A 25,889-nucleotide genomic window follows, 5' to 3' on the forward strand; every position below is an offset into this window, starting at 1 on the left:
AGATATATTGTCAAGTAAAAAAGGCATGGTGTAAAAAAATAAAAAATAAAAAAGAAAGAAAGAAAGAAAGAAAGAAAGAAAGAAAGAAAGAAAGAAAGAAAGAAAGAAAGAAAGAAAGAAGAAAGAAAGAAAGAGAAAATAAAAAAGGCATGGTGTAGAGGCATGTGCATGGTATTATCCCTTTAATGTAAACAGACATAAATATAGACATCTATTATAGCAGATAAATAAAATTATTTCTTGGAAGAAACTAAGAAACTGTCTAAGTAGTTCCCTTAAATGAAAGGAACAGAGCATGAAAATTTGACTTCTCATTTTTTACCTTTCTGTATTGTTATAATTTTCTAACTTTAAGAATGTACTTTCCAGTGCAGCATAGGAAATAGTCAATAATACTATAACAACTATGTGTGGTGCCAGCTGGGTACTGGAAATACCACGGGGAACACTTTGTAAAGTATATGATTGTCTAACCATTATGCTGTACAACTGAAACCAATACAAAATAATTTTTTAAAATGTACTTCCAGCCCAGCCGGGCGTGGCTCAGTGGTTGAGCGTCGACCTAGGATTCGGGCGATCAGGGTTCGATTCCCGGTCAGGGCACATGCCCAAGTTGTGGGCTCGATCAATGACTCTCTCATCACTGATGTTTCTCTCTCTCTCTCTCCCTCTGTTTTCCTCTCTCTGAAATCAATAAAGATATATTTAAAAAAAGAAAAAATGTACTTCCAGGGATTATCTAATTCATAAGATTTTAATTTTGGATTACTTCTTTATATTTCTTTACATATTTTAAAAGCATTATTTAAATATGTAAGAAAACTTTCACTCTTATACTACCTTACTGGATCTTTACAACAGCCAAATGATGTATTAAAACTAAATGTGATATTCTTGTGGTATAGAAAGGAAGCTGAGATACAGAGGGGCCAGCAGCTTTTGAGGTCCCCCATAGCAGGAGACATTCCTCTTATCACAGGTAACAGGATTTTGCCAGAGGTAGAAAAACCACTTCTCGAAGGCCCTTCCTCTTTCCCCTACCAAAGTCATTGCTATGCTTACATTCATGTGCCTTTAGAGAGAAACAATTTGAATACAAGAAGATTAAGCAATTGTCTGCTTTTCAAATGTTGTGTTAGAACCACACCATTGTATAACAAGCAGAAATATTTAATTTTCTACAAAGGACAAAACCTAAGAGGGCTAAGAGGGCCCAGCTGTGGACAAACCAGAATACTTGAACCACCACCTGGGACCCTGACTATAGCCATCTTTTTATACCTCAAACTGGAAACAAGGAACAAGCTATAAAACAGCTTATGCACTTGGACTCAGTAATTTTAATCTACAGAATACAGTCCAAGGTAAAAATAAATCATTTGTGAAAATGAGGAAAAAAGCAATGGCTCTTTACATATGATTCTGAGGAAACTAGATATAGTTCACATGTTTAAGAACAAGAAAATATTTAATCAAAATCTAATGTTAGGGTAAAGAATGACTGATGCTCACCAGATGCCTAATAAATAAAATAAAAATTGCTACTAAGTCTAGCCAGCATGGCTCAGCCATTGAGCATCAACCTATGATCAAGGAGATCTGGGTTCCACTCCTGGTCAGGGCACATGCCCGGGTTTCAGGCTCCATCCCCAGTCAGGGGCATGCAGGAGGCAGCCGATCAATGACTCTCTCATCATTGATGTTTCTCTCTCTCTCTCTCCCTCTCGTTTCCTCTCTCTGAAATCAATAAAGATATACTAAAAAATAAAAAAGGAATGCTACTAAACTACTAAAATGGCAAGGATGTGGCCCAACCGGGCATGGCTCAGCAGTTGAGCATCAACCTAGGGCAATCGGGGTTCGATTCCCGGTCAGGACACATGCCCGGGCTGCGGGCTGCAGCCGATCAATGACTCTCTCATCATTGATGTTTCTATCTCTCTCTCTCCCTCTCCTTTCTTCTCTCTGAAATCAATAAAGATATATTATAAATAAATAAATAGGCAAGGATGTGAACTAACCTTACAAAAGGAGAGTAGAAATAAAATACCCTTGCACAGACTAACAAACCCTATATAAAAAACATTGATAATAGTAATAGTAGCTAACTCTTCATATATTGTCATGTAACCCTTAGACAACCACAGAGGTAACTACTATTATTAATCCTCATTGTAAAGGTGAGTAAATAACAGAACAGAGAAAAATTAGGGACACCCATATAGTAAGGGGTTGTGTCAGGATTCGAACTTAGGCCTTGCAGCTCCAGATTCTTAACCACTACAACGTTTGTTTATGAGGTACAGCTTTGAGTTCTCCTTCCTAACTCATCAAATGAGGATTAATGGCCCCTATAAGGATTAGTTGAGAAAAGATCTGCAAAATCCCTACTTGGCACCAGAATTTTCAGAATTCATAATACATTTACAGTTAATGATGTACTAATAAGGACTCCAGGTCTTATTTTGGGAGAGGTGAAAGAGTACTGTAGCCATGGTAACTGAAAGTCCTACCCTCAGCAGCTCCACTGTGCTCTGGCAGAAGGGACTGAGGGCTCAAAGTAATAAAGAATTAAAGTGATAAATAAGTACGGAATAAGACATTTCAACTAGTCAGCTCTGAGACAGGGTTAGGGAAAAATAAACTCTGAGATACTCAAGGAAAGAATGTCAATCACCATAAACTACAGAACAGGCTTTGGGATAACCTAATATTGCTTACCACTAGGTTTGCATTCAACCTCCATTAAAGGGTGATGGTGCCCTGGCTGGCGTGGCTCAATGGTTAGAGCATGGGCCTGCGCACCAAAGGATCTCGGGTTCGATTCCCAGTCAATGGCATGTACCTGGTTTGCAGGTTCTATTCCCAGCCCTCAAGCCCTTGTTGGAGCTCATGTGAGAGACAACCAATTGATGTGTCTCTCACATCAATGTTTCTCTCTCTCCCCTCCCCCTCCTTCTAGTATCTCTAAAAATCAATGGAAAAAATATCCTTGGGTGAAAATTAACCAAAAAAGGGGGGGGGGGTGTCTTCTATTTACTGGTTGTTGTTTTTTAAGAGTGAAAGGGAGGAAGGGGAAAGAGAGGGAGAAAGAGAAATCGATTTGTTGTTCCACATATTTATGCATTCATTGGTTGACCCTTGTATGTGCCCTGAACGGGGATCAAACCCTCAGTCTTGGCGTATAAGGACAATGCTCTAACCAACTAAACTACCCGGCCAGGGCCAAGGGTGATGCTGTCTTTTTTTTTTTTTAAGATTTTTTCATTGATTTTGAGAGAGAGAGGAAGGGAGAAGGGGAGACAGTGAGAGAAAAACATCAATCAGCTGTCTCCTGCACGCCCCTCATCAAGGAGCGAGCTCAAAACCCTGGCATGTGCCCTGACAGGGGATCAAACCTGCAACCTTTTGGTGCTCGGGATGACGCCCAACCGAGCCAAACAGGCCAGAGCGTGATGGTATCTTTTCTTTTCTTTTTTATGTTTTTTTATTGATTTCAGAGAGAGGAAGGGAAAGGGAGAGAGAGAAACATCAATGATGAGAGGGAGCCATTGATCAGCTGCCTCCTCTACATCCCCTACTGGGAATCGAGCCTGCTATCCGGGTATGTGCCTTGACCGGGAATCAAACCATGACCTCCTGGTTTATAGGTCAACCCTCAACCACTGAGCAATGCCAGCCAGACCATAATGGTATCTTTTAACTTAAAGCCACCCCCTTTCAATTACAGGACACTTCAAGTGAAAGACATGCTTAAATCTTTAGGCCTCCTTTATTCAATAGTTATTGAGTGCCTGCTATGTGCTGGAGGTAGAGACAGGAAAGATCAGACAACCCCAACCGTGTTCTCTAGTGGGAAAGGCAGGCAAAAACAAGATAAGCACATGCACAAAGAAGATAATTTCTGGCGGGATAAGTAATGTGCGGAAAAAAACAACAAAGTAACATGAACCAGTGATGTGGGAAGACCATTTTGATAAGGCTGTTAGAAAGGACTCTAAGCCCGGCCGGGCGTGATTCAGCAGTTGTGCATCAACCCAGGATCCAGGCAATCGGGATTCAAGTCCCAGTCAGGGCACATGCCCGGGTTGCGGGCTCCATCCCCAATTGGGGGCGTGCAAGAGGCAGCCAATCAATGACTCTCATCATTGATGTTTCTATCTCTCTATCCCTCTCCCTTCTTCTCTATGAAATCAATAAATATATATTTAGAAAGAAAGAGAGAGAGAGAGAGGGAGAGAGAGGGAGAGAGAAAGGAAGGAAGGGAGGGAGGGAGGGAGGGAGGGAGGGAGGGAGGGAGGGAGGGAGGGAGGGAGGGAGGGAGGGAGGGAGGGAGGGAGGGAGGGAGGGAGAATTCTAAGAAGCTGAGATCTGAGCAGAGATCTAAATAACAAGGAGGCATCCATGTAAAGATCTAGGGGAAAAGGCAAAGTCCTAGAGGCAAGGCCCCTCAGATGGGAATGAGCTCCACACACACACACACACACACACACACACACACACACACAAAGTCCTAGAGGCAAGGCCCCTCAGATGGGAATGAGCTATACACACACACACACACACACACACACACACACACACACACAAAGTCCTAGAGGCAAGGCCCCTCAGATGGGAATGAGCTATACACACACACACACACACACACACACACACAAAGTCCTAGAGGCAAGGCCCCTCAGATGGGAATGAGCTACACACACACACACACCCACACACACCACCCTGAGCCTAGGAGGAAGAGACTCCCTGCAGCCCTTGGTGCTGTTCCATAAAAGTATAAACAATATCAGCAGGTCCAGTGACTCCGAGATCTACAGGAGGAAGCTTCCAAGGGGACTCTGCCAAAGTTCTGGCTTGGAGGAAGGCGAGGGAGTACTTAGGGATGACATCTTAGGGATGACAGCCCAGACAGGTTTTAGACTCAGATTCTGGCCAATCCTGGCTCCACTCCTTGGTGGCTGAGTGAAGATGAGAAAAATCACTAAGCTTCCCTCTGTTTGCCCATAAAGAAAACGGGATTGATAACGCCTACCTCATGGGGTTATTGTGATAAATAAGTGAGCTAATGGATGTCAAGTGCTTAGGACAATAAACACTAATAGTACTGGTGACAATATGGTGTATAATAGTAACAGTACTAGCAAAAAGGACATTAGACACTAAAGATTACAGTCAATATTATTATGAAATGCTAACAAATAGTATCCAGTATACAGTACTAAAAAACATAAACTGCACAATTTAATCCTAGGGAAGTGACAAGTTGATTCAAGTAGGTGCAAGGGCCTCTTCATCCCATCCTCAAGTTTCAAGGACACAGAAGGACACTGGGTCCCAGCAAAGATCATTTCCATTCCTTCAGGCCCTTTCCCAGGTCACACTAAGAACTGAATTACATTCTTTTACTTGGGGGCAACGGAAGGAAGCAAAGGGAGCAAAGGGGAGGGGGGAGTCAGGGAAAGAGAAAGGGAGGAAAGAAACTGGCCAAAAAATTCCCACTTTCCAGATATTTCAAATGCTTTCTCCAAGGACCTAGCTTTTCCTTCCATGATTAAAATTCAGACAGACAGCAACACAGGTTGAGTTTAGCTATTTCAAAGTACTGAGAATGAGCTGGTTAAATCAGTGAATCCTTCCAGAAGCAGCGGAAAGGGCCTAGTGCTCAGACTTGGCTCCAGAATATATTTGCTGAATGACCTTTGGCACATTACTCAACCTCACTGAGCTAATCATCTTACCCTCACAAATTCCTTCTCCTCTTCTCCCCATCACAGTTTAAGGCCCCAAGGTTGGCCAATGTGTCAATTTAGAAACATGGGCATCACCCTTGCTTCCCACTCTCAGTCACCATTTTATAACACCTACTTCTAGGTCTCTCGCATTTCTAGGTGGTTGCCCAGTTCAGACTGTTCCCCCCCCGTTCTAATCCAGCTACTCCAACAGTTTATGATGGAACTCAAAGCATTCAGACACATCCTCCCCAGATCCAAACCAATATTGTCTTACAAACTGCCATCTTCTGACTGTCTCTTTTATGACAGACACTATTCTAAGTACTTATATAAACTTACACACACACATATAATCTCATTTAGTGTCTACCTCACAGGTTTGTGATAAGAATTATTCCTTTTTTAAAAAAAAAATAAAAATGTTTTTATTGGTTTCAGGGAGAGGAAGGGAGAGGGAGAAGAGATAGAAACATCAATGATAAGAGTCATTGATTGGCTGCCTCCTGCATGCCCCCTGCTGGGGATCGAGCCCACAACATGGGCATGTGCCCTGACAGGGAACTGAACAGTGACCTCCTGGTTCATAGGTCCATGCTCAACCACTGAGCCATGCCAGCCGGGTATTATTCCTATTTTATAGATGAAAAAAACTAAGGTTCAGAAAGTAAGCTGCTCAAATGACAAAATTAGCAAGTATTGGGGGCAAGGAATTAAACCCAGGTAGTCTGACTCTAGTCAACTACTACACTATTGGTAATCTTCCTCACTGCTACCAGTGATACTTCTAAAACACAAATCTGATCATAAGAAACCTCTGTTTAAAACAGTTCCGGTTACTTCTTTGGTTAATTTCAAGTTAATTTAATTGTGTATGTTTTATTAAAATACCACATATATATTTAAAAATAAAAATAAAATGAATAAACAGTTCAGGTTATATGTCAATCACGTCTCAATTTAAATAGAAGTAATTCAGTAGTTTCCCTACAGACCTGAGTTTAAGCTACTCAGTGTGGCAACAAGGCTGTCAGTGAGTTTGCCCTTCTGACCAAACCAACTCAATGGGAGCTTAAAGGAGAGACAGGCAAGCTCAGCAGAGGGGCAGTAGCACAAAGTGGTACGAGCCAGAACTCTGGAGTGAGACTGGTTTGGATCCCAGCTCCACCATTTTCCAGATAACCTTGCACAAGTCATTTCCTCTCTGAGCCTTAGCCTTCTCATCTGTAAAAGAGGAACAGTACCAGTACCTTCATGTAGATGTGAAGACAAAAATTACTTAGCACAGAACCTGGCACACAATAAGCTCTCAAGGGTATTACCGCTCTTGGAGGCAACACACCCAGACTCCTTGCAGTTCCAACCTCCAGACCTTTGCTCAAACAAGCTGTTTCCTCTGCCTGGTCCTTCAGGACTGGACTCAACCATCAGCACCTCCCTAAAGAGCTTACTGGGCCAGGGGCTCAGTCCAATATTCTCCCATGGCAGCCTGTCCTGTCCTCTGAGCCACAGCACTCAGCACTTGCCACTGAAATTGCCTCTTTCTGAGTCAATTTCTCCATAGGCATTGAACTCTTCCTCACAGGCATCCCTGGCATCTAACAAGGAGTACCCTTACATGGTGGTCAGATGCTTGTTTGAGATGACCTCAGCTTCCCCACTGGCAAAATGGAAATAAAAACAGGAAAGGAACCAATACCACACCCCTGGAGGGATGCAGGAATTCAAGGAGATGATCACTTGGAAGCTCTTTGAAAAGTGCTATCCACAGGCAGGGAGAGGAAAGCAAGCACAGGGAATGAGGCATCTGAAGACAGAACACAATTTCACTCATGGAGCCCAAGAAAAGCTATATTCTTTCATGGAGAGGTTCCAGTCTATAAATGTCAGTAGCTCTGGAGTGGGTTTGGGGTGTTCCTTTTAGGCAAGGGAGTCTTTTTTTAAACATACCTGACTAAACTGTTCTTACAGGGTTGAGCTATCACTATATTACAAAGGATAACAATTTGGAGATGGAGTCATTATTCCATGGGGTCTTCGAAGACATTTTCCTGAATTACAACCTTTTCACTATGTATGGAATTTTAAAGATAATTATTTAATAGTCAATGAATGCATTACCTTATTCTTAAATATTAACTTTATTAGCAATACCAGGAAATGGCTAACATTTCCTGAGTCTTCACCACAGGTTAAATCCTTGACAAATTATCTTGTTTCCAACAACAGCAGAGAAGTTGGCAGTATTAACCCATTTTACAGAGGAGAAAGAAAGGAGGCCCAGAGCAAATAACTTGCCCATGGTCACCAGCTTAGTAGAAGAGCTGGGATTTGAGAAGCAGGACCTCCTCCAAAACCCACTGTGCTTATACTGCTTTTAAAAATACTGCCTTTGCCCTGGCCAGTGTGGCTCAGTTGGTCGTACTGTACACCGAAAGGCTGTGGGTTCGATTCCTGGTCAGGGCACATACCCAGGTTGCAGGTTGGATCCCCAGTGGGGGTATGTGCAGGAGGCAACTGATCAATGTTTCACTCTCATATCCATGTTCCTCTCTCTCTCCCTCTTCCTCTCTAAAATCAATAAAAACGTATCCTTGGGTGAGGATTAAAAAAAATGAAAAAAATAAAAATAAGGCCTTTGGGATATCTAAACAAAACACTAATGACATTAAGAGAGTACTGTACTGTTATGTTCTTAAGTGTGAAAATGAGGGAAACAATTTTAAGTGTCTTTCTCTTATAGACATTACTGATGTAGTTAATGATAAAATACAAACTAACAAACAAGGTCCCTGAGGGGATTTTATATACATTTTGTGAGAGGACTAAAACAAAAATAATGGTAACATATACTCAACTCTTCACAGTTCACCAAGTTTTGCTAACCTTATAAATTAGGTTTTCTTATTCCTACTTAAAAAATAGGAAATGTAGGAAAAGGGAGGTATTTACTGATACTTCAAATGATCAATAAGAGGCAGTTTGATGACAGAGTATGGAAACAGAGGTCCAGACAGGTTAAGTAATTTGCAATGCTAGACATCTGTCTCCAAGGCCCACGCCACAGTGAGAGGCCCAAAGGGTTTAAGCCACATGCTCAAGTTACAAGTTACAAATGCTGGATCTCAAACTCAGGCATTCTGTGGCCAAATCCTGGTTCTTACCACCATATACCATGCAGCGTGGACATGAAAGGTGGCCTCTTTAACTATCTTGCCTTTCAGAATTACAGATGTGTAATTCTCATATAGGTCACAGCATGACCAATTTCCTACTCATCAAAGCACATTGGACAGCATTCACCACTCCATAGGGCAATCAAACAGCTCAAACCATCCATGCCCAAAAGCCTCAAGAGAGAGAGACAAAGGCAGCCTGAGCTGGGATAGCTGGGCTTCTACAATTAAGGAATATTTGCATGGTCAGGAATGGAATCAGGGGTGAGGAGGCAAGGCCAATCCTTCTCTTAGCAGTACCTCAGTCTTGGTTCCCAGAATGTTCCCTGTTTGATACTGTGATTAAAGTGACTTATTCAGCCTGGCCAAGCATGGCTCAGCGGTTGAGTATTGACCTAGGATCCAGGAGATCAGGATTCCATTTCCAGTTAGGGCATATGCCCGGTTTGTGGGATCAATCCCCAGGTGGGGATGTGCAGGAGGCAGCCAATCAATGACTCTCATCATTGATGTTTCTAGGTCTCTCTCCACCTTCCTCTCTCTAGAATCAATAAAGATATATATATTTTTTAAAGTGACTTATTCAAACCTGGGGGGGGTAGAAGGGAGGCGGGAGAAGAAGGCAGCTGTAGAGAGGAAGATGTAAGAGAACCAGGATTGCATGCCAAAAAACCTGGATTCTAATTAGCAAATGATCTTGGACAAGTAACTTAATTGTAAAAATTCAGTAAGATCCAATACAGTACCTCAAAAAATGCTTGCTATAGTTATTATTGTAAAATGTCCACATTTCCAGGCCAAGTTTCCAAAACCTGGAAATCTCAATACCTATGCAACTATAAAAGCAAGGAAGGCATGTCAATCCACCTAGCCATGCACCTTTTCCATGTGGGAAAGAAACCTCTTGAAAATCAGGTCTCTACTAGGACAAAGAGAACCCAAATAGTTGTCTAAAATGCCTGGGAGTCATCCTTTTAAATCCTAGGATTATGTTCCTGACATGGGATAAGCTCTCATCAAATAAAACCATTGTTTTAAATCCTTCCCCAGGTCCCTCCTGTCCCTCCTTCCCCAAAGTCCACTAATTCAGGTACCACCTCCCTTTCATACAAGTGCACTGTTTCTGCTTGGTGACTCATACTAGGCTCCTAAAATCTTACAGGGTTTCTGCAAGCTCACTGCTTCCATTATTTGGCCAAAGCAAGCAAAAGACAGCTGGATACCTAGCCCAAGATCTAGCAAAGTTGTCACAGCATCATTACAAATCAGGGTTTGAATTTTCAATAGATTACCCCAAGGTTAATCAGTCAACAATCTGAAAGGAGCAGTTGCTAAGAGAGATGAACAGAAACATCTCCCTTTTTCTTTCCAAGTTTAAAATATAACCAAACCAAGGAGACTTTAAAGACACATTTTGTTTTAAAAAATGCTTATCAAGAAAAACGTAGCCCTGGACAGTGTGGCTCAGTTGGTTGAGCATCGTGCCATGAGGACACCAGTTCAATTCCCGGTCAGAGCACATGCCTGGGGTGCAGGAGGTAGCCAATTGATATATCTCTCTCATCGATGTTTCTCTCTCTCTAAAATCAATAAAAACATAGTTTTTAAAAAAAGAAAAATGTAGCCCTAGCCTGTTTGGCTCAGTGGTTAGAGCATCATCCTGCTATACCAAGGTTTCGGATTCCATCCTTGGGCAGGGCACATACAACACTCAACCAATGAATGCATAAATAAGAGGAACAACAAATCGATGTTTCTTTCCGCCCACCCCCACCCTCTCTCTCTCTAAAAAACCAATAAATAAATTAAAAAAAAAAGTGGCTTATTGAAGTACACTGTGTAGTTGGATAAAGAGTCATTTTAAAAAAAAAAAGTAAACTTCCCTCCTATTACTTCCTAGGAAGATGAGGAAGGGAGGTTAGGAGGTTATATGTACCTTTGAGCCCTGACTTCCAGGCAGAGTTGGCAACTGCTTTTGAGGTGTTCTCAAATAACTGTTAGTTTTACTCATTAATAAAGTTATTTGAAATCTAGATTTCTTATCATTGTCCTTAGAAATTTCTTGTTTGGGGTTTTGTGGCTGAGTGTGTTCCTAGGAGGAAGAGCACTTGGAAGTAACTTTTAAATACTTTCACTTAGGATATACTTTCAAATTTCAGATAGGGAATTTAAGCACCTTCAAAATCAAGGAAGAAGTACCAAGTAGATAATTCCCCAAAGATATGGGAGACCTTGGGAGAAGGCTAAAAGCATTACACCTCATTTTCCCCAAACTCCAGCCAAATGCAAACTACCTTCTTCACTTTTAAATTTCATTCTACCTACGCTAATTCAAAGCAAAAAAGGAAGCTGGGGAGGGGAGGAGAGGAACACATTTTTTAAATATACATTAGACAAGAGAACTTACAAATAAACATGTTATATGTAAACTACAGACTCCCTCTCAGTTATTCAGGGAAGTAGCTAACATTAAATAGAGAACTCAAGGAACACTTCTTTGAGGCATTTAGGCAGTTTTGAATAAAATAAAGCATGGAACTGGCAGAGGACGTGGAGGCAGAAGAATGCTGATGCTTGGTGTGAGGACAAGCTGGCTGCCTTGGCTAGAAAAGAGGCAGTGGTAGAAGTGACTCTAACAAGAGAATGATTGGCAGTCTGCCCAACAGAGCACGTGAAGAAATCAGATCTGCTACAACAAGCTCCCCAGACACTGGGTTTCTAAGCAAAGTACTGACAAAGACTCAGGGCAGGGTAGACCTTGGAGATAATCAACCCTTCACTTTACAGGTGGGGAGAATGAGGTCCAGTAGCATTAAGTAACTTGCCTGAGGTCTCACAGTGAGTGGAGCAGCTGGGACTATAGCTAAATCCAGATCAAATCTGTGGCTGAAGAGGATCTGACATGCATGTGAGAGACGGGGGAGGGGGAGGACCAGGATACAAAATAGTCTAGTCATTCAGGTTTGTCCCGATTAGAGCCCAGAATAGGATTATGCTGGAAAAAGGCCATCACAGGTGACATCTAGGGCAATAGGTACATAAGATCTAAGACATTTAGAAAGGAAAAACCCACTAAGACTTAGAAATAGATTAGAAATGTGGGTACAAAAAGAGAGAGAGCATCGTAAGGCATGATCCCCATCAAAGGTCATCTTACCACCAGCATTCACCTTTGTGAAGCTCCCATACAAAGATAAATAAGCTAGCAGCTTCCATTCAAGGTCCAAGCACTGCCTTTTCCAAACCCATTTCCAGAATCTAGAAAACCAAGTACTCCTTGGAAATTCCAACACCTGTGACACAGTGACACTGCTGACTTGGGGTATCTCAGACTCCCTACCATGGCAGGATGACAGATGAAGAACCAGAGAGACAAGCTGGCTGATTATATCAGCTATGAAGTATGATATAATGGGTCTTTGTACAGAATTATGTTCACATTTAGCCTGGCCAGTGTGGCTGAGCTGCTGAGCATCGACCCATGACCCAAGAGATTGCTGGTTTGATTCCTGATCAGGGGACATGCCAGAGTTGCGGGCTCAATCCCCAGTAGGGGGTGTGTGCAGGAGGCAGCCAATCGATGTTTCTATCTCTCTCTCCCTCTCCCTTCCTCTCTCTCTAAAATCAATAAAAACACATTTTTAAAAAAGCATTATGTTCACATTTAAGGAAGAAATATTTAAGCATTTAAGCTTGACAAAATATCAATGGTGATAGAAGGCTAACTTGACTTGGGGTGAACACATAATACAATATACAGATGATGTATTATAGAATTATATACCTAAAACCTATATAATTTTATTAACCAATGTCACCCCAATAAATTCAATTTAAAAAATTCTAAGTTTAACAAACAACATGAATAAATAAATTTTCAAGGAAATAGAGAGAAAAAATGAGCAGCTTTTCATACCTTGTTTTTAAAGAGAGCATTCTCAGACTTTGTCAGTGGGAGTATAAATCAGTACATCCTTTTGGTCATTTTGGCAATATTCATTAAAAGCCTTAAAAATAAGCAGGTAATTTGGCCTAGCAGTTACATCTAGAAATTTATCTTAGGGAGATAATCATGATCGGGCTAAGTATGTTTCTACAGAAAGCATTGTTTATAGAAAAAAGCTAGAAACCACCTTGACATCTCAGAATTGGAGACTAAATAAGTTTTAATACATGCACAAAGGGCAGAAGCATGCCTATAGCCATTAAGTGAGCTATCACAGAACTTGAAAGGGAACATCCAGGCTTTGGGAAAAGGTGGAAAAATAAATAAATTTGACAAAATACATGGAAATCAAGTTCCTGGAGCAGTTTTAGCCATGGTTTTAAAAGCTAAGTGCTAGAACAACTGTAACTGAGTATAACTAATAGTCCTCAGAAGGGGACCATGCCTTCTACAAGCTTTAAGGGATGTGTCTGGATAAAAAGAAAATGGAACATAATACCAATAAGCACAAGGTTAGCATAAGGCTAACCACCACCTTATTTTCACAGAGAAATCTTTGGCCTTGTATACAGAACCTCACTACTCAAAATGTAGTTCAGTAACATTAGCATCACATGGGAATTAGAAATGCAGATACTCAGGCCCCACCCTAAACCTACTAGATCAGAATCAGCATTTTAACAAGACCCCACCCCCACCCCAAGTGATTTATATGCACATTAAAGTTTGAGAAGCAGTGGTGTAGTACACTTGGGTGCACTGTACATAGCAGTACACAGATAAGTACCAAACAGGCAAATAAAGAGACAAAGTACCTGTTTACTTTCTGTATACCATATTTTATTGGGTACTGTTCAGATAGACCTCCAATGTTTTTTAATGAATTTGGTACTTACTAACAACCAAATGATCTAAATGAGATCTATTTCACTTCCTGAAATAACACAACTTTGCTCTAGGGCTTTCATGAACATGAAATATAATATGAAACAGCTTAGTTGTTCTGAAAATACAATAAAGATTCATTTTATTCAAGTTCCAACACTGAGTTCAAACACTTCTCCACAAGCCCCATTAATTCCTACAGGTTCCTGGGAGTATCATTAAATCCCCCAGCATCCCTAAGAAGCAGGTGCTTGGCACACATCCAATCTCCAAATGAGATTCAGAAGGATGTGTCCTAAAAATGCAGTATTTTCCTCCTGCCTTGTCCTGCCAGTGTAGCTTCTCAGGCTCAAACTCTCTCCCCCACTGAGGCCTCATACAGCTGCACACTCAAGTACTTCTCAAAAGGAAGAAAGGTCAGAGGTGTCATTATCCCATAAGCACTTGGGATTCCAGCTGTGGAGAAATTAATCTGATTAAGGGGTTCAGGCTGAGAAGCCCGGAGTAAGATCTAGAAAGGCAGAGGGAAATACAAAAGAAAGAATCTACTGAGAGGCTCTTAAGAGACAAGAGGTCCCAGATATTTGTAGATTTTAAGGTGGGGGTTGGGAGCAAGGCTTTGCAGATAGGTTAGAGAATGATGGAGAGAGATAAGGATCCATCCCCCACCTGCACCCCAGGGACAAGAACAAAAAGAATGACTAAGACATTCCTCCAAACGATCTCTTGATAAAAGAAGAAAGCCAATGTAGGGAGGAAGCTTTTGAACTGAAAGTAAGACTAGAAGAATCTCTCGATGTGTTTTTTCCCCAGTACAGGAAAATAAAGCAAAGGAGAAAACATACTCATCTAACCAGAATGTTATAAGAAGCAAATCACCAGGAGGATTAGGAATCCTGTGAATAACCATGCCCGGCCGGGCGTGGCTCAGTGGTTGACCATCGACCTAGGATCCTAGGCGATCCGGGTTCGATTTCCGGTCAGGGCACATGCCCGGGTTGTGGGCTGCAGCCGATCAATGACTCTCTCATCATTGATGTTTCTATCTCTCTCTCTCTCCCTCTCCTTTCCTCTCTCTGAAATTAATAAAGATATATTTAAAAAAAAAAAAAAAAAAAGAATCCTATGAATAACCAAAGAAACGAGAGGGGAATACTTTCTAATTTAAATCCAGCACTTGGAGCATCAGGCAGTCAGTCCTGGGCTTGAGGCCACCTCCAGTGCTAGGGGAAGGAAGGGAAAATCTGTACAGCCACCAGTAAGCAGAGCAGTGTCCAAAGAGTTAGAAATCAGAAAAATGCCTGGGGACAGGGCAAGCTGACAAGAAAAGAGTTCCAGTTAGCAGAAAGCAGGAAGATAAAGTAGACACAGGAAAGAAAACATGCAGGCACCCCTTTAAAAGGGGGATCCTCTCCTTGGGCAAGGGGAATTCAGGAGGTGTGACTATAGGAAGTATGCTCAGAGGGGAAAAAGGCCACAGAAGCAGAGAAAGTGCTGTGCTAAAGATACCCATTCATCAAGAGGGGGAAATGGGTGCACTGGCTAGACAGGGAGAGCACCTATAGGGAACTAGGGTTCCAAAAATGGAAGGGAACTGAGTTGGAAAAATGTCTTGGATAGGAGAAAAGCTCAAAAACTATGGACCATTACCTGGGAATAAGAGAACTCAGAAAAAAGATGGACCCTCCCAGATTTAAGCAGCATCAAGAAGATGGATGCACCCTGAAGACTGTGTAACCAAAACGGGTGCATCCTGTACACTTGAGGGACACGAAACAAATACACTCTCAGATATGAAAATGAGTCTCCCTCAGGAAATAAGATAGTTCGATTTGGGGAACTCATAAAAAAAGGGTGCAAACCCAAGAACAGTGACTGGAAAAACAGCTAATCCCTTTATTTGTGTAGTTGCAAATATGCACCCTTAAAATTCAGGATTTTGATCTCATTTTCAGTAGTCTCTGGAAATGAGGTTCACCTCAGACTTGAAGGGTTGGGGAAAGGAAGTGGTCCCTAAGTTTAAGAAATTCTGGAAAGCACGTTGCTAGACTTGGGGCCTGGAAAAGGGGAGTCTTCCTTGGAAACATAAGTACCCCAAAACTCTGGTTATTGGACCTCAGATTTGAGAGACTCATTAACAGGGCAAAGCTCCAAATTTGAAAGAGAGTGCTTACTCAGATTGAAGGCTCGAAAAAGGAAGTGGCCTCCCAGTTTGGGGAGCCTAGGAAAGGGGTACATCTTCAGTCTGGGGGCGGCTTTGGAAATTGAGATAAAAACCCCAGGGCTGGAGCTTAATAAAGGGGTGACCCACCCAGAAAGTCAAAACTAGAGGAAGGGTACACTACCACAGTCGGGAGCTTGAGAAAGGGGTGTGCTCCCCATAATAGGATAAAAGAGTCACTTTTAAAAGAACGCGTTCCCAAGAACAAGGCAACAGCAAGGGCTGGTAGTAGAGCTCTCGGGGGCCACAAAGCTCAGGCTCTGGCCCTGGCGCTTACCCCCCCCCCACCCCCAACACCGCCAGCTCCGCGCCCCAGGCCCGCACCCCGCGGCCCAGCCCCCTCGGGCGGCGCTGATTGGCCTAGGCCGCCGTCACTCCCGCGGGCAGCCCTGGGGATTGGGCGCAGCTCGCACGCCCGCCACGCTCTCAGCAGCGGTCCCCGGGCCTCCCTCCGGGCTGGGCGAGACAGGCCAGGCAGGGAGCAGGGCCGGGCAGGGGACCGAAGCAGCGGTGGCGTCCGTCACCGTCACCGTCACCGTCCCCGCCCGCACGGCACGCGCCGGCGCGGGCCCGCCCGGACCCGGCTTCGACCAGCCGGCTTCGCCTCGCCGCGCCTCACCGCGAGCTCACCTCACAGCCCCGCTCCGGCTGCGCCGCTTCAGGACCAACCGACAGAAGGACTCTGCGTGCTGCGCACCACGTGACCCTGGGGACGCGCCCAGCGTATCCCCCGCCCCCCACAATACGCACCATCGCCACCACCGAGTGACGTAGCGCCCCAGCTGCCCCGCCCTTGGCTCCGCCCAACCAGGTCACCATGGCGACGGCTCTGGCAGGCCTCGCCCACTACCCTGAGGCGCGGGAGCTCCGCGGGCTTCGGGATCCGCAGTTTGAAGTCCTGGCTCATCCCGAAGCCCTGAGATCACACGGAGCCCGGGACCGGACCCTGCTCATCACCTACAAGCCTCCTACGTGCATCTTGAAGCCTCCCACTTCTCTGCATCCCATCGCAAGCACCCCGGCCTAGGTCTCCTGGACGACTGGGGTTCCCTTCAGTCCATTGATCTTCCCCCTTGTAATCCAATCTTCACACAGACAGCGGAAGCTTCCGAAACGCAAACAATCCCAGGCAGCCCCTGCTCAGAGCCCGTTTCCCACTGTTCTTCGGATAAAGATCAGTGGGATCTTCGCTGGAAGCCTATTTGCCAGGCTCTGGAAAGTCTGGACCTAACCCGTGACACGCTCACCATCCAGCTTCCTCGGTTCTGAGCGCTCTCCAGTCCTCGGGCCAGCTTCGTTCCCACCGCAGGGCCTTTGTACTAATTCCGCCTCCACTTTGCTTCATTAACTCCTAGGAAAGGATTCCCATTGCTGGTGTTAAGAGAAGTATTTTCCCTCTGGGGACCAAGATCTGAGTTGCAGCTACCCCAGAAGCTTCTGGGGTGTTTTCCCAGTGGGACTTGGAAAGTCCCAAGGAAAAATGTTCAACTTTTGTCATTTGTGAGGGCATAACAACTTTATTTTATATTGGCGAGATGACAGAACCGCCAGATTACACTTCTTTTTTGTTGTTTTGGGGTTTTTTTTAATCCTCACCAGAGGATATTTTTTCCAGTGCTTTTCGGAGAGTGGAGGGGGGAGAGGGAGGGAGAGAGGAACATCTATGTGTTATCCACTGGTTGCCTCCCAGGCGCCCCCCGCAGCTCCGGGGGGCAAACCGCAACCCCGGTACGTGCCCTTGGCCGGGAACCAACCCGGCGGCCGTTCGGGCCGTGGGCCGGTGCTCTAACCACTGTGCACACGGGCCAGGGCCAGAGGGCCCTTCTTAGCAGTAAACCTAATCATGGCGCTGCCCTGATTGCAGCAACCAGCCTCTTCGCCCGCACCCCCACCCTGTTCTTCCTGCAGCCGCACTGCCTCTTTCTGTCAGTTTCTGTGGCTCTTGCCGAGCTCTCTCCAGCTGCCGGGCCACTGAAAGGCTGTCGAGCGAGTCTTCGCCGCGTCGGTCCCCGCTCACCTCCCGTTGGGGTCCTCTTTGGCTGCATTACCTAGGAGAGCCTCCCTGTCGCACGCCCCGGGGCCATTACTGTCTAGCTAACCGCGTCGGTCCTCCTCGGAACAGCGCTGCTGCTATTTCATGTCTGCTTCCTGAACTCGAGTTAGGGACGGTCCTGTACCTGCTCAGCTGTCAGAACCTGACAGTACAGCTGCTCCGTGCGCATCTGTGCAAGGCACGGAAGGAAAGAGCAGCATTGAACAGAATCTGCAGTCGTCTTTACGACTGAGTCCGGAGGAGCGCTGCTCCGCCGGTCGGGACCCGCGGCCGAGGGGGCGCTGCCACGCGGAAGAGGACGGGCGGCCGTGCTCGCGAGACGTGCTGGGAGAGCGGAGGGAGCCTCGCGGGACCCACGGCGCACAACCCTTGCGGCGCGCGGCGCCGGGCGTTCAAGCACGGGGGAGGGCTTCCCTGGACCCTCCGCTTCCCGCTCACCCACACGAAGTCGCCCAGCCGTTGTGGCTGTGGTAGCCCCCACAGAACTTTTTGCCCCACAACCACGGTAACGCCCAGAATACCAAACTCCATAGCTCCATATAAATGTAACGTGTTTCTTCACTTGTTCGGCCTGCGTGTATTGAGGAGGGTTGAATTGGGCACCAAAGACAAAGAGCAGAATGACACTTAGGCCCTGCTTTCAAGGACCTTACAGCCTGGCAAAGAAATCGTCACAATTTGTAAGTTAAAATTCTTGTTGTTTGTTACAAGCACAAGCAAAACAAATACTGTAAAGAAGTGTGCTGCTGCGCGCCGGAGCCTCGGCGGGAGAGCAGGGAGCCGCGGGGCGGGTCCTGGCTGAGGCCGCTGTTGATTGGTCGGCCTCAGGCCGCGTGGAGGACCGTCCGGGCCCCCCGGGAGGGGAGAGAACGGTTGCCTCAAAGGACATACTCCCAAATGGAAACGGGAAGACTGATGCTGGCCAAGCTGAACTAGCTTAACACAGATTTGAATAAGGTACCCATGAGCTCTTTCAAATTTAAAAGCCTGGAGAAGCCTGGCTTGCTAACTTCTAAACTGGGCGTTCAATGACTGCTAGCCAGCCACAGAATTCCAGTTCGCAGAGTTCTGGTCTAAAACCCAGGTCCTACCACTGTCCACTTAGCAAATTCACCTTTCTGCCTGAAGATCCAACCCAGCATCGCGCTAGTAGTTGGCCTCAACATCCCAATTCTTTCTTAGGTAGAACCTTTCTTTGGACAGGATAGGCGTTCACCCAATAGTTGTGATTGAATGGCTGAGAGTAGAATCTCTTGCTAAGTATCTGAGCAGTTTCAGAACTGTGGTCCCAACCCATGAAGAGATAGCTCCACAGTGATACCCTGCATACACACAAGGCGTGCGGCAGCACAACAGGCGTTCAATACCTGCAAGAAAAAGTCCTTTGTCTCCCAAAGCACCGCTTTTCTTCAGCTCTAAAATGGACTGTCCACCCTCACTCTCAGAATTGTCACATTTAAGTTAAATAACATGAGAAAATGTATTATAAACTGTAAAGTTCTGTATAAATAATCTTCTTATTGCTTTCTTACTAGATGTGTTGTCTAGAGCGTTCAAAACGTCCCTAGCTAAAGAGAAGCAGAACTAACAACCTAACATGAGAAGGACATTCAATTAGAAAAGTGATCTTTCTCAGCTTCTACCCAGCAAACTTTTGCACTCTGTCCTTATGTGAGCCCAAGGCATTCACAATGAGTTAAAGGAGAGGAGGAAACTAAAACGGAAGAGCGAGACTTAGCTATGACCTAAGGACTCCACGTACTCAGAGTATCCCCAAGCTTGAGCATGTAGTCTTCAAAGCAGGACCTGAGGAACGATATCTGCAGCACCGAGCTGAGTATGAGAACTCAGGAAGCCGGAAACCACAGTCACAGCAGCATCTGAGAAGTCCAGGAACTCTCACCAGGCGCAGGGCCCCAAGAGAAGCGGGGTGAGCCTTGGCCCTGACCTGAGGTCATCCAGTCTGGGCCTGATGGAAAGTTCCTGAGCTCCCCAAGTCTTAAGACTTCAAGTGAGGGGGAGGATCGTTAAATAGGAATTTCAATATATTTCCAGCATTTTGAAAGATTATAAGGAGGGAAGGAGAAGAGGAGAACATTTTTTATTCTTGTCCTAGCCACTAAAAAGTGATAAAGTCCACCTGGATCGCTTCAAGGGCAGGGATTATTTCCTGTTCTCCTTTGTCCCTCTGGAGTCCAAGTGCCTAGCACTGTTCCCTGTAATTTATGCATACTTAATACATGTTTCTTATGGGTTAAAACTCCTGCCAGCCCAGAGATGAAGAGAAAGGGAGAGGGGTTTAGCCACAGGGACTAAGGGAATGGAGATTCTAAAGAAGTTGATTAAATAAACAATCTCTAGCCCTGGCCGGTGTGGCTCAGTAGGTTGGGTGTCATCCTGTGCACTGAGGGGTTGCTGGTTCGATTCTAGTCGGGGCACATGCCTGGGTTGCTGCCTCAGCTATGCAGGAGGCAGCTGATTAATGTTTCACTCTCTCCCTTCCTCTCTAAAAATCAATAAAAATATCTTTTAAAAAAATTTAAAATAAACTATTTCAAAATCTGCTGGTACTCCACTTTATTCCCCAAACTTTGTATAATTGATTTTAAATAGTTAATGTTGTCGCACAGTTCAACTATCAGAAACTTTATAAAAGGTATACAATACAAAGTCTCCCTCAAATTCTTGTCCCTCATTGGTCCTATTTCCATTGTTAACCACTACTCTTACTTTCTTATGAATCCTTTCAGGATATCTTTGTGCGTATGTGAGCAAATCTGCATACAATTTCAAATATATTTCAAATATATTTCAATCCTTTTACATAAAAGAAGCATTTATATATGTAGTTCCCCACCTTACTTTTTTCACTAGACAACACCTTTTGGACACCCTACAATACATTTTGTACAATGGTATAAAAATAACTCTCATTATTTGTTTTTGTTTACTGCTGCATAGTATTCCCTGTGTGGATGTACTATAATTTGCTTAATCAGTCACCTATTGAAGGGCATTTGAGTCATTACCAATTTTTTGCAATTTAAAAACAATGTTCTGGCTCACTCTCCCTCTCTGGAGCATGCCTGCGCCTTTCCCTCCCCCCCCCTTCTTCCCCTCATGCATGTTACCTTTGCCCTTCTGTCTCCTAAGCTCCAAGGGCCTTCCTTCTGCTTCTGCCACTTGTTTCCTGAGCCTAAGCAGCCCAGCTGGCTCACTTCTACTATCTCTGTAACTTTCTAAATAAACTTTCTCTTATAATTGGAAAACAAAAAAAACTAAAAATAAACTATCAGAAAAACAATGTTCCACTTACAAATAGTACAGCACACTTGTGCAGACAGAACTGTAGTCTAAATTCTCAGAAATGGGAAAGCTGAGCCACAGGAATATATGCACTTACAATTTTGATAAAAATTATAGACTCCCCCCAAAGATATAACTTCACAGTCATAAAATGTGTCATGAGTAATCTTAAAACAATTAAAATCTAGCCACTTATTTATAGTTTAAGAAGTAGAAGTCATTTCAAGATTATTCCTATTGCCCAGCCAGGTGTGGCTCAGCGGTTGAGCGTTGACCTAAGATCCAGGTGATGGGGGCACATGCCCAGGTTGCGGGCTCGATCAATGACTCTCTCATCATTGATGTTTCTATCTCTCTCTCTCCCTCTCCTATCCTCTCTCTGAAATCAATAAAGATATATTAAAAAAAAAAAAAAGATTATTCCTGTTATATTACTCTCATTTACTTGCATTCCTGATAGGAAGAGAAATGAGTTATGTTCCATTTTTCCAGTGAGGCATATGTACAACCCATCGCAAAGTCACGTGTGTCATACATGTCAATGTCACCACCATGCTTTTTTTTAAATGTATCTTTATTGATTCCAGAGAGAGGAAGGGAAAGAGAGAGATAGAAACATCAATGATGAGAGTCACTGATCGACTGCCTTCTGCACACCCCCACCTGGGGATCAAGCCCACAACCCGGCATGTGCCCTGACTAGGAATTGAACCACGATCTCCTGGATCCTAGGTCAATGCTCAACTGCTGAGCCATGACTGGCTGGGCACCACCATGTATTTTTAAAGAAAGCTTGATGTAGTGAAAAATATCTTTAAGACATGTAAGGGACAAGCCATTAAGGAAAGTATTATAAATTCAACGGCATAAAAAATTATATTTATCCATGGATATACATATATACATGGATGGTCTCAGGGAGGTAGGAAAATAAGACAGGGAATGGAAGGTGAGGAAAAGTAACTTAAACAGAGGCCATTCACCTTGTTTCCAATGTTTACAAACAATGTTGCAATAATTAATTCCCTTACTGATAGTCATTCACAACCTTTCCAATTGTTATAAACAACACACTTCAACAGCTTTGTACATTCAAAAAGGGGAAAAGAAAAAAAGTGAGGATGTATCTGGTTTAGTGAAAACTGTGGACCAAGAAACAAATGTATAATTGAGTGTATCAGTGTAATTATGTGCATTTGAGGTTTTTTAAAAAGTGGGGGTGGTAATGGTGAAGAGCTCTGATAGCTGATGTTCTGCAGTCCCACTGGAGTCCTCCTTGATTGCTTATTGATTCACTAAAACCCAAAAGCTCTCTTCCCCTTCTCTGTTGCCCCATACTTGTTGGTTTGAAAGCTCACCTCCTTGACTTCACCCTGCCCAGCCCACAGTTCCCCTGGGACTAAAACAGTATCTGAAGTCCAATCTAGATTCCAAATTCCATGTTCTCAGTAGCACTGCCAAAGGAATTCACTGATGATGGTTACGAAGAAACAGGTAGTCACAGGTACTCTCATACCTAATTCTACTTTCCCCGCTTTCCTTGCCTATATCATTGTCTTTTTTCTTTTTTTCTTGCTACGTCATAAGCACTTTTCAGGCTTTTCAAGCTTTCTTTTTTTTAATCCTCACCCAAGGATATTTTTTCCATTGCTTTTTCAGAGAGAGTGGAAGGGGGAGACAGAGAAACATAAATGTGCTAGAGACACATTGACTGGTTGCCTCCCGCACACGTGCCGAACAGGGCCAGGGATCCTTCAACTGAGGTACGTGCCCTTGGCTGAAATTGAACTGGGACCCTTCAGTCTATGGGCCGATGCTCTAACCACTGAGCCAAGCTGGCTAGGGCAGGCCTTCAAGCTTTTCAAAGGCTTATTTATCCTAGTTGCTAAATCATCACATGTCTTTCCCCCCACTCATCTCCTTTTATTTTCAGGGGAACCTTTTTATTGCAGAAGGTAAAAGAAGATGCAGAAACCTCTGCATACTTGGCTAAAGTAGAAATTAAAGATTCCAGGCCCTGGCCAGGTAGACCAGTTGGTTGGAGTGTCATTCCAGTATGCCAGGGTTTCTGGTTTGGCCCCCTGTTAGGACATATACAAGAACCAACCAATGAATACACAAATTAGTGAAACAGCAAATTGATGTTTCTTTCTCTAATAAATTTTTAAAAAGAAATTAAAGGTTCTATAAACACCCAAATGATGAAATCCAATGAATACACAAGAGAGCTAAATTATGTCCACATTTAACTCTCCCTGCACCAGAGGGCTCTGTCTTCCCACCACATGCCTGAGGGGCAGATCTCTGACTTTTCAGAGACAAGATGAGGAAATAAAAGTTATATTTATATTCCCTATAGATATTCCAAATTTTCCTTTTACTCCTACCTTTGTCTGTCTCCCCTTCCTATTCCAAAATTTTTCCCTTTTGGAAAAAAATAATAATGATAATGTTACTGAACATTCACTGCTTGCCAAGGACTGTGCTAAGCACTTCACATGAATTATTTTATTTAATAGTTGTAATAACCCTTGAAGAGTGGTTCTATTTATCATCATCATTTTGCATTTGAGGATATGGAGACCCAGAAGAGTTAAGTTGCTTGTCTAATGTCACATTGCTAAGAATAATTTAAGCACAGACAGTTTTATTCCAGATCTTATGCTTATTAATCCTTAACTAACCAAATTCTCAGTAGAGCCTCCCCTATTTCCTCTGCCCTATTCCCTCCAGTCTGGCCTATTCAGCAAACTATTCAAGTTACTATTCGAACATAGCAGTAATCACAAACAAGGTGACCCTTCTAAAACATGTCAGGCCCTGACCGGCGTGGCTCAGCAGTTGAGCGTCAACCTAGGACCCAGGAGATTGTGGTTCAATTCCCAGTCAGGGCACATGCTGAGTGTTGGGCTCAATCCCCAGTCGGGGGTGTGCAGGAAGCAGCCCATCAGTGACTCATCATTGATGTTCCTATCTCTCTCTCCCTCTCCCTTCCTCTCTCTGCGATCAATAAAGATATATTTTTAAAATAAAATAAAAATAAAACATGTCAGGTTATCCACTCCTCTGCACAAACCACCCAAATTTGTCTCCTCTCTAACTGAAAGCAAATCCAGAATCTTTACCTGCAGGCCTTTCTTGGTTGCCTCTTGGGTTCCCCAGCTCTCTGAGCTCCAGTTCTCTTTGCTTTGCTCATTCCAGCAGCATGGGAGTTCGTGCTTTTCCTCGAGCACACTAAGCACACTTCTACCCAGGCTTTTGCACTTGCTGTTCCCTCTGCCTGGAAAGACCTGGCCAGATACCCACAAGAATGGTCACTTCATTTCCTTCTGGTTTCTTTTCCACAGCCATTTCATCACAGAGGCGCCCCCTGCCACCCTGAATAAAGTACCCTGCCCTCTATCTCCCTTGTCCTCATTTATTCTTCTTCAGAGCATTTATCACAACCTCATGTATTAAATATCTTTCTGTTAATAACCTGTTTTATATCCTTAGAACTTAACATTCTTTTTTTCTTCTTCTTATAATAGGCACCATGGGAAAGAGCGCCTGGGGGAGAGGGCTGCAACTTTAGTTTTATTTATTTATTTATTTATTTATTTATTTATTTAATATATCTTTATTGATTTCAGAGAGAGGAAGGGAGAGGGGGAGAGAGAGATAGAAACATCAGTGATGAGAGAGTCATTGATCCGCTGCCTCCTGCAACCTCCCTGCTGGGGATCAAGCCCACAACCTGGGCATGTGCCCTGACCGGGAATCAAACAGAGATCTCCTGGATCCTAGGTCAATGCTCAACCGCTGAGCCACACCCTGCCAGGCAGAACTTAACATTCTTAAGGTCAGGGGTTTTATTTTGTTTACTGCTATGTCCCCAGTGCATGGAATGATGTCTAGCATGAAATAGGAGCTTAATATTTTACATGAATGATAATATCAAGCAATATTTTTGAAGTGTTTCCATTATGCCAGGCACTCTAAGTACTTTACATATTTATTTTCTCATTTAATCTTTATCACAACCTTGTGAGGTTTAACAACCCTTTTAATGTGATGTCCAAAACTTTTCAGTGGCCTATAAACAACTGGCTTTCTGAGAAAAAAGAAGAGGCTGATTTGTAGCATTTGCAGATATCTGTGGTGTAAATACTCTCTCCGTGGCTGATTTTAAACTATCAATGTGAGATCAGCAGGCTCACAAAATTCCTGGACATTTAATAATCAGCTTATGAGCTGGCATGAGCCCACTTCAGCACACACCACAGCTATGGCTCTTAGCAGAACGTAGAAAACCGTTCACAAATTAGCCCTATCTGCCTTTCCAGTGGAATCCCCTCTAACTCTCCAACTCAAGCACACAGCCCATTTTCAAACCACACAGAATTCTTGTCTGTATGAGAACGTGCCCTGCTTGTTTATACTCAGTTGTCACTGGGCAATGTGCTCTATTTCTGAGAAGTTCTTTTATCTTTCTTCAGTCGGCATCTGTACTGATCCATCTCCAAAACAACCCCCACCAATTCAACAAATAGTTGTTAAACACTCAGTACATTCCAGACAGCAT

The 25,889-nt window shown here is 43.8% G+C and overlaps 1 protein-coding gene across 1 annotated transcript in view; it reads right to left on the reverse strand.

Annotated features, from left to right (window-relative positions):
* The window catches only part of PHF20 (PHD finger protein 20), a 107,812-nt gene extending 91,062 nt beyond the window's left edge, over positions 1-16,750 (reverse strand). Inside the window, exon 1 of the mRNA XM_081149518.1 lies at positions 16,597-16,750. The gene's annotated coding sequence lies outside the window, so the exon portion shown is untranslated. The remainder of the gene's footprint in view (positions 1-16,596) is intronic.
* Positions 16,751-25,889: the final 9,139 nt, after the last annotated feature.

This window comes from Miniopterus schreibersii, assembly GCF_964146895.1.
Source record: "Miniopterus schreibersii genome assembly, chromosome: 10".
NCBI classification, from domain to species: domain Eukaryota; kingdom Metazoa; phylum Chordata; class Mammalia; order Chiroptera; family Miniopteridae; genus Miniopterus; species Miniopterus schreibersii.